The 11,859-nt window shown below is 33.8% G+C and overlaps 1 long non-coding RNA gene across 1 annotated transcript; it reads left to right on the top strand.

Moving 5' to 3' along the window:
• The first annotated feature begins 1,309 nt into the window (after positions 1 to 1,309).
• Positions 1,310 to 3,484, top strand: LOC112524223. The gene is made up of 3 exons (XR_003070375.1): positions 1,310 to 1,333; positions 2,578 to 2,634; positions 3,451 to 3,484. It is a non-coding gene; the product is annotated as an uncharacterized LOC112524223 (long non-coding RNA).
• The last annotated feature ends 8,375 nt before the right edge of the window (positions 3,485 to 11,859 follow it).

Here is an 11,859-nt window from a genome sequence, read left to right as displayed (position 1 = left end):
GGGATCATGTTACTATGGATTTCATAATTGGATTGCCCAAGACGTTRAAGGGTCACRATGTGATATGGGTAGTTGTAGACMRACTGACAAAAAGTGCACACTTCTTACCGATGAAGGAAACATGGTCAATGGACAGATTGGCTAAGTTTTATATTGACGAGGTTATCTCGAGGCATGGAGTACCCTTATCCATCGTATCAGATAGAGATAGCCGATTTACCTCCAAATTTTGGGAGGGATTGCAGCGAGAGTTGGGGACAAGAGTGAATCTGAGTACCGCCTACCATCCTCAGACCGACGGAAAAAGTGAGAGGACGATCCAAACTCTCGAAGATATGCTTCGTTCTTGTGCATTTGACTTTGGTGGGAATTGGGATGCGCACTTGCCTTTGGTAGAATTTGCATACAACAACAGCTACCACTCCAGCATTGGTATGGCACCCTTAGAAGCACTGTATGGGCGGAAATGTAGAACACCCGTTTGTTGGTTAGAAGCTGGAGAGAAACAGTTTGAAGGTCCTGAGATTATACAAGAGACTGTAGACAAAGTTAAAGTGATTCGGGAACGCCTTAAAGTCGCACAAGATCGACAAAAGAGTTACGCAGATCAGAAGAGGCGACCTAAAGAGTTTCAAGTGGGAGAAAGAGTTATGCTTAAAGCATCACCGTGGAGGGGAGTGATCAGATTCGGGAAGCATGGAAAACTCAGTCCTCGTTTCCTTGGACCATTCACAGTGTTGGAAAGGATCGAAACTCAAGCCTATCGTCTAGACTTACCATCAGAGTTACAAGGAATTCATAACACTTTCCATGTATGTTACCTAAGGAAGTGTTTGGCGGAAGAAGAAAACGTAATTTCGTTATCCGAAATTCAAATAGATGACACAATGTATTATGTTGAAGAACCAGAGGTAATACTAGAACGAAAGACAAAGAAATTGCGCAAAAAGGAGATCGGGTTGGTTAAAGTACAATGGAAGCATCGTCGGGGTGCAAATGTCACATGGGAACCGGAAAAAGAAATGAGAACTCGCTACCCACATTTGTTTCTTGAGATTTAGATTTTGGGGACGAAATCTCATTTTTACAGGGGAGAATTGTAACATCCCATTCTAAAAGGTTAGATAAATATTTAGATGTTTGAAAGTTTGGGGAATAATTGTTTTATAGTGTTAATCAAGGAGGTTATAATGTCCTTTCCTTAATCTTGTATTAATATAAATAGGGGTTTAAAAAAAAAATATTAGAATTAGAGAAGGGGATCGGGAGAAGACGAGAAGGAAGAAGACGCGGATGGTGTCTTGCTTGTTTTTCATCTAATCGTCAAATTAAGGTAAGTTTTTCATGTCTTAGTTGTATTTCTTGTCGTATTTGATGTTTAGGTTGGTATTGGCTTCGATTTTTGGAGTTTTAGGGCTCAAAATCAAGCTTTAGCGGCTGTCATGTGGACAACCGTGTATATGTGTAATTTCTTTGAGAAACCCGATTTTATGATGTATATTTTTATCCCCAATTGAGTTCCAATGTGTTATACCTTCACTTTGTTGCATTGAAACCTAAAATCCTTCAAGGATTGGAACAAAGTGGGTATTATACATCTTGATAGTAGAAGTATTTTGTTGGGTAAGTTTACATCATGTTTAGGATAGTTTTGAGTTTATCTAAGATGTTCAATCATGAGTGGAAGTTGAAAAATTATTATCTTTGACAATCTTTAAAAGCCAAAGTTTAGTGATGAACTTTAAGACTTTGAAATCTTCATAAAAATATTAAGATGTTTGTTATGGTTTGTTTCTTGGAATCATTAAGATGTTATTAGATGGATTGAAGAAGAAAATTTCCATTCAAACATATTTTATTGATAGATTAAATGTTATGTTCAAAACAGTTGACTTTTTCCAAAAAGTCAAACTGTTTTGCTTAATTTTTAAAATTGAGTCGTTATATGCAAAATTATGGATTAAAGTTCGGTGGATATAGTTATGATGGATATATAAAGGTGTTACATTGATTATTTCAATGTTCCTTATAGGTTTTGATGAATTTTCAAAATTAAAAGAAGTTTGAGTTCGGTTTGATCAATATATGAAAACTTATGCATTAGTTAGGTTGTGAGTGCATAAATGAATGTGTGAACCTTATAAGCATATTTCAATGTGTATGATAAGCATATTTTGGGGGTTAGAATGTGAGCCTAGAGCCTCGGGTGAAATATRAGCAAGTCACCRGACTAAGTTATTTTGATGCTGAAAATTYTAAAAATTGTATAAAATCACTCGTAACTCGGATTTAGACGTGTAATATCAATCTGGAACTGTTGTGAAGGCTTCTACAATCAATATGTTTTGATCATGAGGTAGTTAGGGACCTAAATAGGTAAAAAAAATTGGGTTTTTGCACAGCTGTCCATTTTAGACTCAAATAAAAGTTTTGTTTCTTTTAAACTCATGTATGAAAAGGTTCAAAGTCTATTTTTTAGTGGTTCTTGTTGGTATGTATATTAAGACAAGTAAGTTGTCTAAATCTTTTGTTATGATGTTTATATTGATGTGAGAACCGTGCGTGTGAATTGTTTAGGTAGCACGGCGGATAAGCAAGTTGGGCACCGGCGGGATCTCAACTAAATAGGCTAAGGTGAGTTTCAAGTAGATTTTAATGGGGTACACGTCAAACGTAATTACCTTTACATAATTTATTTTGTTGGACGTGTTTTAGTGATTAAAGTAGAAAATGCATGATTTTAAATGATGTTATGAAATGAAGGTATTGATGTTTATACAAAGTGACTTTATACATATTAAGAATGCATTGTTTCTTTGATAAAGTATGTAGGAAATACTTTAGTGACTTGGAAAAATGATATGTATTTTTTTTTAAAAATAAACATGTTTTGTATCCAAAGGAGGAAAATCTTACGTTGTATAAATGGGGCATTGTGATTGATATATATTTACTCACTGACATGAGAATGGTAGATCCGGATCTGGCAACTTAGGATCACCCCCTTTGTTGCGTTTGTATTGGGGTCGCTCCCTTTACAGTAAATGGGTTGCTCCCATTGGTAATGTATTGGAGTACCGTGCATGGATATATGCGTCAGGTACTCGGCTAATAGGTATAGTGTCAAGTGGACACATTGCACAATGGTGATTAAACCGAAATTAGCCTAACGGATAAGTAGACTGCTGGGTAGTGCTCCTCCAATGATTCTGGTTGTTATAGGTCACCCCCATACTGTGTGGTATTAATAGAACTTTATAAATATTGATTGACTGCTAACTTATAATGTTTTAGTTGAACTTAACATTTATTTGACACATCACATCAAGCATATGTAAGTCATGCATTTTTGTTTGATAATATAAATTACTTGAAATATTTTATTGTGAAAACTCTTGAATTCACCAGGCATGTAGCCTGATTTGTTTTGTTTGTCGACGTGCATCTCAGGAACTGGTTCAAGTGATTGTGCTAGCAACATTCTTGAATATTATAAGGCTAGCAGGTAAGTTCATAGGATGATGCAATGCTTGGGACTTTTCGAAGCTTAATCCTAGTTTGGGGAAATGTATTTTTGGAAGAATATGAAAGTTTTATACCTTGTAAATAGTCGTCTTTATAAAGACTAGTTAGTAATCATGGTTTTTGTATGGTCAGTTATTTTGCAATCATTACTTTTGCAAATGTTTACAGGTCTAATTTTTTTTTTTTGGCAAAACACGACTTTTCGAACGGATCATGCCGAAGTTTTGCCAGATTTTTTTAAAATCTGAGTATAGGGTGTTTCATAGTACCCTTGGGATACCAGAGTCCAAGATTAGTAGTCAGATAACGAAAAAGACGCTTAACGACACTTAAATAGGACTCCTTTGTATTAGTCTGATATATGGCATAAAAATGTGTTGAAAACATAATATCTGGTCTACAAGACGTTAAATACATTAAAGAACCAATCTTAGATTCAAATATATAAAAAAATACCCCCTTGAAAAATATATCAGATAAAAGTTCAAATCCTCTATATTGATGATACCAAATGATAAAAATCCTTATACTCTCCCTATAATTAATATCATTTTCAAAACAATTCAAAGATATATCATTAAACTTCCTTTGAAACAGATAAGCCCAGGTCCTGAAGTGCTTTGTTCAGAAACTGTGTTGAAGACCAGGTCCTGAACTATATGTTCAGAAACTATGTTTAAGCTCAAAAATTTAATATAAGCTCCCCCTCAAACCAAGCATTGGTTTATCATGATTCTAATCTTCTAAATCATCTCAACACATGACAAATCTACAAAAAAATATTATACTGATTTTGGTATCCATACTTTCATGGATCCTAGTTTGTTAGTTCTGGTTTGAGGTATACCATAAGTACCAAACCCGATCTTTTCTGATCAGATGTTTTCATATGAGTATTCTTAACAGGTAAATCAGATATGCAATAAGTACCATACCAGTTGTTATCATACATGTCATTCCTAGTCTAGCTGTTTCCATACCAGCTATTATTCCTCTTACCTTTTCCATTCTAGCTATTTTCTTTCTTCTTGTTTATGAAGTCATTTGTTCCATCGGTTGAACATCAAATCCTTCTCTTGTTAAGACTAATAAGGTGGTAAGTAGACTTAACAATGCAAGGTAAAACAATCTTAGATACAAATGATTTCTTATTACAGGCAGAGTTTTAAGAAAATATACCATCAGATTCAGATTTCTTCATCCAAACCTTTTTCACTCTTTGAAAATGATTATCTGATCCAATAACATAACCTTTGTATTACTGATTGGAATATGAGATTTGTTCTTTGAAACAGTTGATTTAGAACTACTTGAATAATTGTTGGATTTGACACTAGAACTGTCATTCAAGCAGGTCAGTTGAGCTTGAAACACTTGATTTAGAAAATTCTTTTATTGTCTTTAGCAACTAATCTCTTTCTTCAGTAATTAAATCATATTTCTTTTTAAACTCAGATCTCATATTCATTTCAGATACAAGATCAGTTTTAAATCAGATAATTTCTTTAAAGTTTCAGAAATCTTACCTTCCAAATCTGATCTTTCCTTTTCAAATTCTTTCTCAAAACTTCCCTTCTCATTATCAGAAGCAATGTCTAACCATTTCTTTTTCTCAGTCAGCTCCTTAGCAATAGTTGCGTTCTTCTTTGAAGTATTCTTTCTTTCAGTAGTAAATGCTTTTCTTTCTACATCCAAACTTTTCTTATCAGCAACAATGCTCTTAGAAATTTCCAGACATTTTTTCTCACTCTTTCATTAAATCTTTCTTCTCATCCTCAAATTTGGCTTTTTACAAAATAATTCTCTTTTCAAATTTAGATATTTTTAGAAAGCTTTGCATTGTTCATTTCAAGAACTCTAATTTTGCTTTCAAGAACCTTCTTTTCAGCGTCAAATTTCTTCTCAACCTCAGAAAACCTTTCCATTTCCTTCTCAAGTCCCTTTTTATTAGAATTCAAACTATCAGACTCTAACAAATTTTCCAGTTCAATTTAATCTTTTCCTTTCCTTCTCATGAATTTTTCTTTCTAAATTTAAAGCTCTCTCAACTTCATAAACCCTTGATGTCAAAACGATTTTTTCTTTATCTGCTCAACATTACTTTCTTGGAAATCAGATGAAAATTCTCTAGATATAAATTCATCAATTTATTCCTTTAAAAGTTTCTTTTCTTCAAGAAATTGCTCATTTTCTTTAACCAAATATTTTGCCCAGCAAAGATTAGAATGGTTTTAAAAAAAAAATTCAACATATTTGTCTTGTTTCTTTTTATATTTCCTTTCCAATTTAGAAATTCTCTCTTTCAATTCCCTATTATCTCTTTCAATCTTTAAAGCCATTTCAAATATTTTCAAATTGATTAATCACAAAATGATCTTTATACAGTTCAAAACTTAGAGAACATATTAACAACTTTACTAATCGGACAACACTTTAAACTTTCAAAACTTTCTTATCGGACAACAAATATATAACTCCCAACAAGTTATCGGACAAACGTTTTCTGTCAACCCTTATCGCCCAAAACACTTTCCATTGAAGTCTTATTGGACGGAACTCTTATCGATCACAATATTGACGAACAATACACCTTATCGCACACTTTCTTTATCAATCACCTCACCTTATCGGACTGGCTTTATCGCACAAAGCCTCATCAATCACCTTTATCGATTACAATCTCTTATCGGTCAACACTCCTTATCGGACAAGCTTTATTCGGAATCAATCTTTATCGGACGAACTTTATCCAATCAAAACTCAACTCACCTTATCAATCACCACTTTTATCACACAAAACAAAACTAATCGGTCAACAAAGATATTCAAGAGGCGATAACTGAGTCTTATCGCTTGATGAACATGTTCATTAGGCGATTAAAGAAACTGTTAGTGAAAATACAGAAATCAATCCAGAAACACTCAAAATTACACCAAATTGAATAAAATCAACGAAGATCGATTCTCAAGATGAACACAAACAAGTTTTCAGAACCAATTCATACCAAAAACATATCAAATTCACCAATTTTAATGAAAATCACCCAAACAGTTCAAGAACACATCAAGAACTCAAATCACTAAAAAAATTCAAACTTGACCATTGAAATCAATTCAATTTTGAAATTAAATGATTCTACTCAATTCCATTGATTATATGCACATAATACAATCAAACAATCATCAAAACTCAAACAGATTATGTAAAATCGAATCAAAATAGTAACAAAAAACTTATGATCAAGAACAGTCCAAAATTATCCAAAAATACAGTCCGATTCAATCTAGTTCGATTTCTAAGCTGTTGTAACTTGCTCTGATACCAATTGGTAATCTTAGATTGGATTAATTAATACACAATTCTTGTTGATTCAAGATCAACAATCAAGAACAACATAAGATGTGGAAAGAGAGTAGAAATCTTAGAGAAAGAAAATCTTTTAAGCGTTAATTGTATTCAATATTCAAAGATTACAAAGTGAATCTTACAATACACTACTTCTACTAAAACTAACACTAAAGCACCTATATATACAACAAGATAAGCACAAAAGCTTAAAGCTTGGATACAACAGATTTAGGTACAAAACTTGGACGTAATAATACCTCTATTAAAAGTGTAAATAGCAATACCCTAATATATAAGAGCATCTCCAACAGCTATACTATTTTAAATTTTTTAAGATTTGGAAAAGTTTGCTCCAATAGCTATGCGAAACTCTTATGTAAAAGAGAGAATGGAGAAATCTCCGAATTTAAAAGAAAAAAGGAAAATATAGCATACATGTTGAAGATGCTATAAGAATGTATTTAGCAATCACAATGGGGACATATAGGGCCTGTTAACCAATGCTTACCCAGTAAATGTTTTCCGCTAAGAGTAAACACTTTCACTTAACTTACCGGTGAAACTTTATTCCGTTAAAATGACATCATGTGGAATATTTTTCTCCGATAATGCTTATCGGGTAAGTGTCGTCACTTTCACTTACCAGGTAAGACTATTGGTCCTTGTAATTGATCTTACCGAGGAAGATTCTCAATCTTTGTCATTGATCATTCGATAAGATAAAATGACCTAGTAAGCATTTATTAGGTAAGCGTTTAGTAAGCAGCACCTTAGAGTAGACATACTAAGGGATACATAGAAACATGAGAGAAGGCTTTTTGCATCGTGGATGAGCCCCACATACCTATAAATTTTCTTGATCAATTGTCTTCTCCTAGAGCAAAACCAAATTGGGAGCCTCTATAGTTGATTGATGCTGTAATAGGCAATGACGAAGAAGTACAAGAACCATTTTTTAGATTTCTTTTAGGGATGAAATTGGTACTTCAAATCAAAGTGATAAGCATAATCCGTAAAATTATTCTCATGTATTTAATTATGAAGGATATTTTGCTTTTTTAAATTTTACATTCAAATCTTTTTTTACCCTTTAATAAAAATGGCAAGAATTTTCATTTATTTATAATTTTGCAATATGTCATTTTAACCTTTGATTGATACAAGAAGCTTGAAGCTGTCTTTTAATGGAAGAACAAGGGAAAGATAGTGTAACACCTCTAAATTTTGAATATAGCAAACAAATTGAACTTCGGTAAAAGCCGATCACAATTACAAAATAAAAGTAATTATCCAAAAAAGGTATCAATGTTTACAATATAGCACATAAATAAATTTATGTATCATAGGTCTAAAGACTTCTGTCTAATCCTAGTCGGACTAGATTCAAGTCGGGTGTTACATCAACTGACAAAGTTGTTATCTTCAAAAATATAAGCTCTTCACAAATGCCTCTAAATGGACTCCAAGCTCTAGATCATCTGCCCTTAGGCCCATCTTTACTAAGCCATGCTAAAACATGACATTAAGAAAGAAGTATTAGGCTAATGCCTAGTGAGCTCAATCAATTTATAAAAAAACATAAAAGCCACATAGTTCAAATATAAGATACGTTTGCCCTCCTTAAAATGAAAGAAGTGCGAATTGAGGGACCAAAGTCTAGTTCACACCATTTTTTACTAGAAAGATAAGATACAATCAATATATCTTGCAATAACAGGGGAGACCCGATTCCATCAAGTGACAGAACACTAAGTAAGCCACATTTAAGATGTTGAAAAATAAGTCACACTAAGCATACAAGCCATAGTGATACTCCACATGGGGCAAAGATAAGAACCTCAAAACTCTTCATCTAGTCAGCCCCCAAGATTACATGATGAGAACCTCGAAACTCCTCAGTGGTTTATAATTAAGGGTTCTAAGGCGAGAATATCAAAACTTCTCACTTGTCTCTAACCAATGACAACAAGAAGAGAACATCAAAACTCCTCTCTTGATATAAGTATGTACAATGCATATGGATCCAATGCAACATGACACTAAAGGTAAACTATGCATACTTGAGGAATTTGACGAATACCACTTACCATAACAATGTTAATCAACTATAGCTCCAAGGGGTAGTAGGGCAAACACCCCCCCCCCCCCCAAATAAGGGTAATTAGTATAATTAAACCATACACAAGAAAATCCATAGGTTTCATGCATTAAAACAATATTTACCCAACATTTAGAGTGAGATCCAATCATTTAGCTATTTGTCCCCAAAAGAAGAAATCATGAGTCAAGTTAATTTGTTCACAATAACCTTCCATTTCAACAAATATACATATGTAAGTTTACCCAAAAGGGCCATTGAATCACTATTAGTTTTAAAACCTCATGAGAGACAAAGATCCATTTGCCCCAAAAAAAGGTGCCATTAGTGATCCAAAACCCTCCAAAACTTTGTATAAAAAGAAATTTGTAAAAGATCATTGATATAAATAGACAGTTATGACTTAGACATCATAAAGCTAAAAAATGGAGAAGAAACTCACCTTGGTGGATTTCTACATAAAATTTAGAAACCAAGATCTCTAGACGGAGAAGATGAACTAGCTACTTGATCCAAGCTTAATTCCCTAGCTTTGTAGCCTTTCAACAAACCTTGAATGGAGTATTTAATACACCCATATTGTATTAATGAGTAGAGAAGGAGAGAAGAGGTTAGAAACGAAAACGCTAGGTTAAAATCGGGTATTTAATCGACCAAACAGACTCCTGCGGCTAAAGCCATAGTGAAAGTTGCTGACACCCAAAATTGGAAGTCGGACAGTGAGTCCTGCACATTTGGTGGCAGTGTTACTCGCGTGAGCCAGTGCCTCGACTTTCTTAGACTAAATTGTTCCTTATAGACACTTGTTCTCAACCAACTCAAATCCTGCTTAAACTTTTGATTTCCTCAAATATAAAAACGTACACACTAACAGGGAACAATAAAATTACGGGAGTTACAAAGAGATTTAGGAAGAAGAGACTAGAGATAAATATAAAGAGGGAAATCATTTCTATTATCTTCATATCTCTTTTACAAGAATGAAACTCATGTTTATAGTTGGCATCAATTGCAATTTTTAACAAGAAACTAAATTGGTTTAGTTATAACAAATTCTAACTCCCTTATCTTTGCTTTTATGAGGTGTGTTGGTAAGATCTATTCTCATATTCTTCGTCATAGGAAAATTCCATGCATCCCCCTTCTCCATCTCCAGCGAACCCTTTCCATTAGCGGCAAACCCTACACCTCCCCCTTTCTCCATCTCCAATCCCTCAACCTCCCCCTTCATCCTTTTTCCAATTTGATTTGAAACTCGTTTTTTCCACCACTCAATCCATTGCTACCCTGTTTACATTGGCTCAATCTAGTCCTCTCTACTACTACGGAGCCACATTCTCATGCAACCTAAAAGTTAGTGGTTAATGAAGTCTAGAATATTTAGCTTTCTACAGACATTTACACAGTTACATGCTCGCCCCTTTATTTATTTTAAGAAACGTTTATTCCAACAAGTGATTAACCAAATGGAATATTGGAAGAGAATAGGGCCTTCGGTCATTGTCTTATTTCTTAAAGTCATAAATACAACAATTCAATGTATATAAAAAGAGAACCCTTGTTATTTGTTTAACATTAGATGCATTGTGCTTTTGACATCAAATTACAATTGTTGTTAATTTATTATTTGTGTCAACCTTCGTTTATCATTAGACTCTTAAGAAAATTAATATTTTATTTTTATTGTCAATTTATTTATACTCAATGCTCCACTCTGCTAAGTTGATCACAACTTCATATTCAACAACAGCTCGATGAAACGACCCAGATTCCACACTATGCTCTGGTCTGGGGGGGAGATTAAGAAAAAATGAAATGAGATTATAACAAGCTGAACCTTCACTAACAAAAGGGATAGCTTGTTTGTATTTCGCTCTTCTCCCTGAAGGGAAAGATATATGACATTCTTGCCAATACATTATCCTCATTCTGTTCCGGCTTAATGCTAAGAGCAACGTCACTGCTTGATCGGCTCCCTTATGGAAAATGGATAAATTGTTAGATTTTAGATGTGGGAAGTGCAAGAATTCTTGGAAAAAGAGATATAGAGAAGAGTTCCCGCCTACGGCTACATACCCATTAAGAGCTATACCTGGAGTCGAGCTAACATGGAAGGGAGCCACTACGAAGAAATTCCGGGAGTTATGAAGGAAGCTTTGGAGGATGTGTAATGGTTCGAAAGTGCTTTCTTATAACTCAATCTTGGCTCCGTTCCTGTTCTCTACCCTTGTTTTGCTTCTCCATTTACAACACAAACACCATTTACATAGTGAATCCCTAGTAATTCAAATCAAAGGAAAAGTTGGTGTTTCAACCCAACTATGACTTGCAAAGAAATTTGTTTTCTCCCCTTATCAACTCCTCATCTCTTGTGTTTAGGTTTTGCTTTGATTTGGTTCTTGATTTAAGTTTCCTTAGGTTTGAGATGGTTTTTGCAAGATGAGGTTGAATTTGAGTTCTGCCAAAAAAGGAGAGTCGAAAGTTGTGGTGTTGTGGGGGAAGAAGACGTTGGTATAGTCAGTGGGGGAAGGTTGCTAGAGTTTTGCAGGAGTAGCATGGGCATGGGAAAAAGAATGAAAGAAAAAAAAAAAAGACAAAAATGCCTTGAGTTAATGGAAGCTTTTTTAACGATATTAAAGGAAGGGACCAAAACCAAGCAAAATCAGAAATTAGATGACAAATTTGAATTAAATGAATTATAGGGATCAAAACCAAACAATTGGAAAAGCACAGGTACCAAAAATGAAGTTTACGGTAAAACAAATTTTGACATTTTTAAATCAATAATTTATTTATTTCAAAAAAGAATTATAATTTATTAATTAAATTTTTTTTAAAATTACCAAAAAGAGGTCCCAAGCATCAATGGTTATGATCCCTTCAAATT

This window comes from Cynara cardunculus (assembly GCF_001531365.2).
Source record: "Cynara cardunculus var. scolymus isolate 2C chromosome LG 13, CcrdV1, whole genome shotgun sequence".
Lineage (NCBI taxonomy): Eukaryota > Viridiplantae > Streptophyta > Magnoliopsida > Asterales > Asteraceae > Cynara > Cynara cardunculus.
The sequence above is the reverse complement of the archived record's forward strand: the minus strand, read 5'-3'. Positions and strand labels throughout refer to the sequence as shown.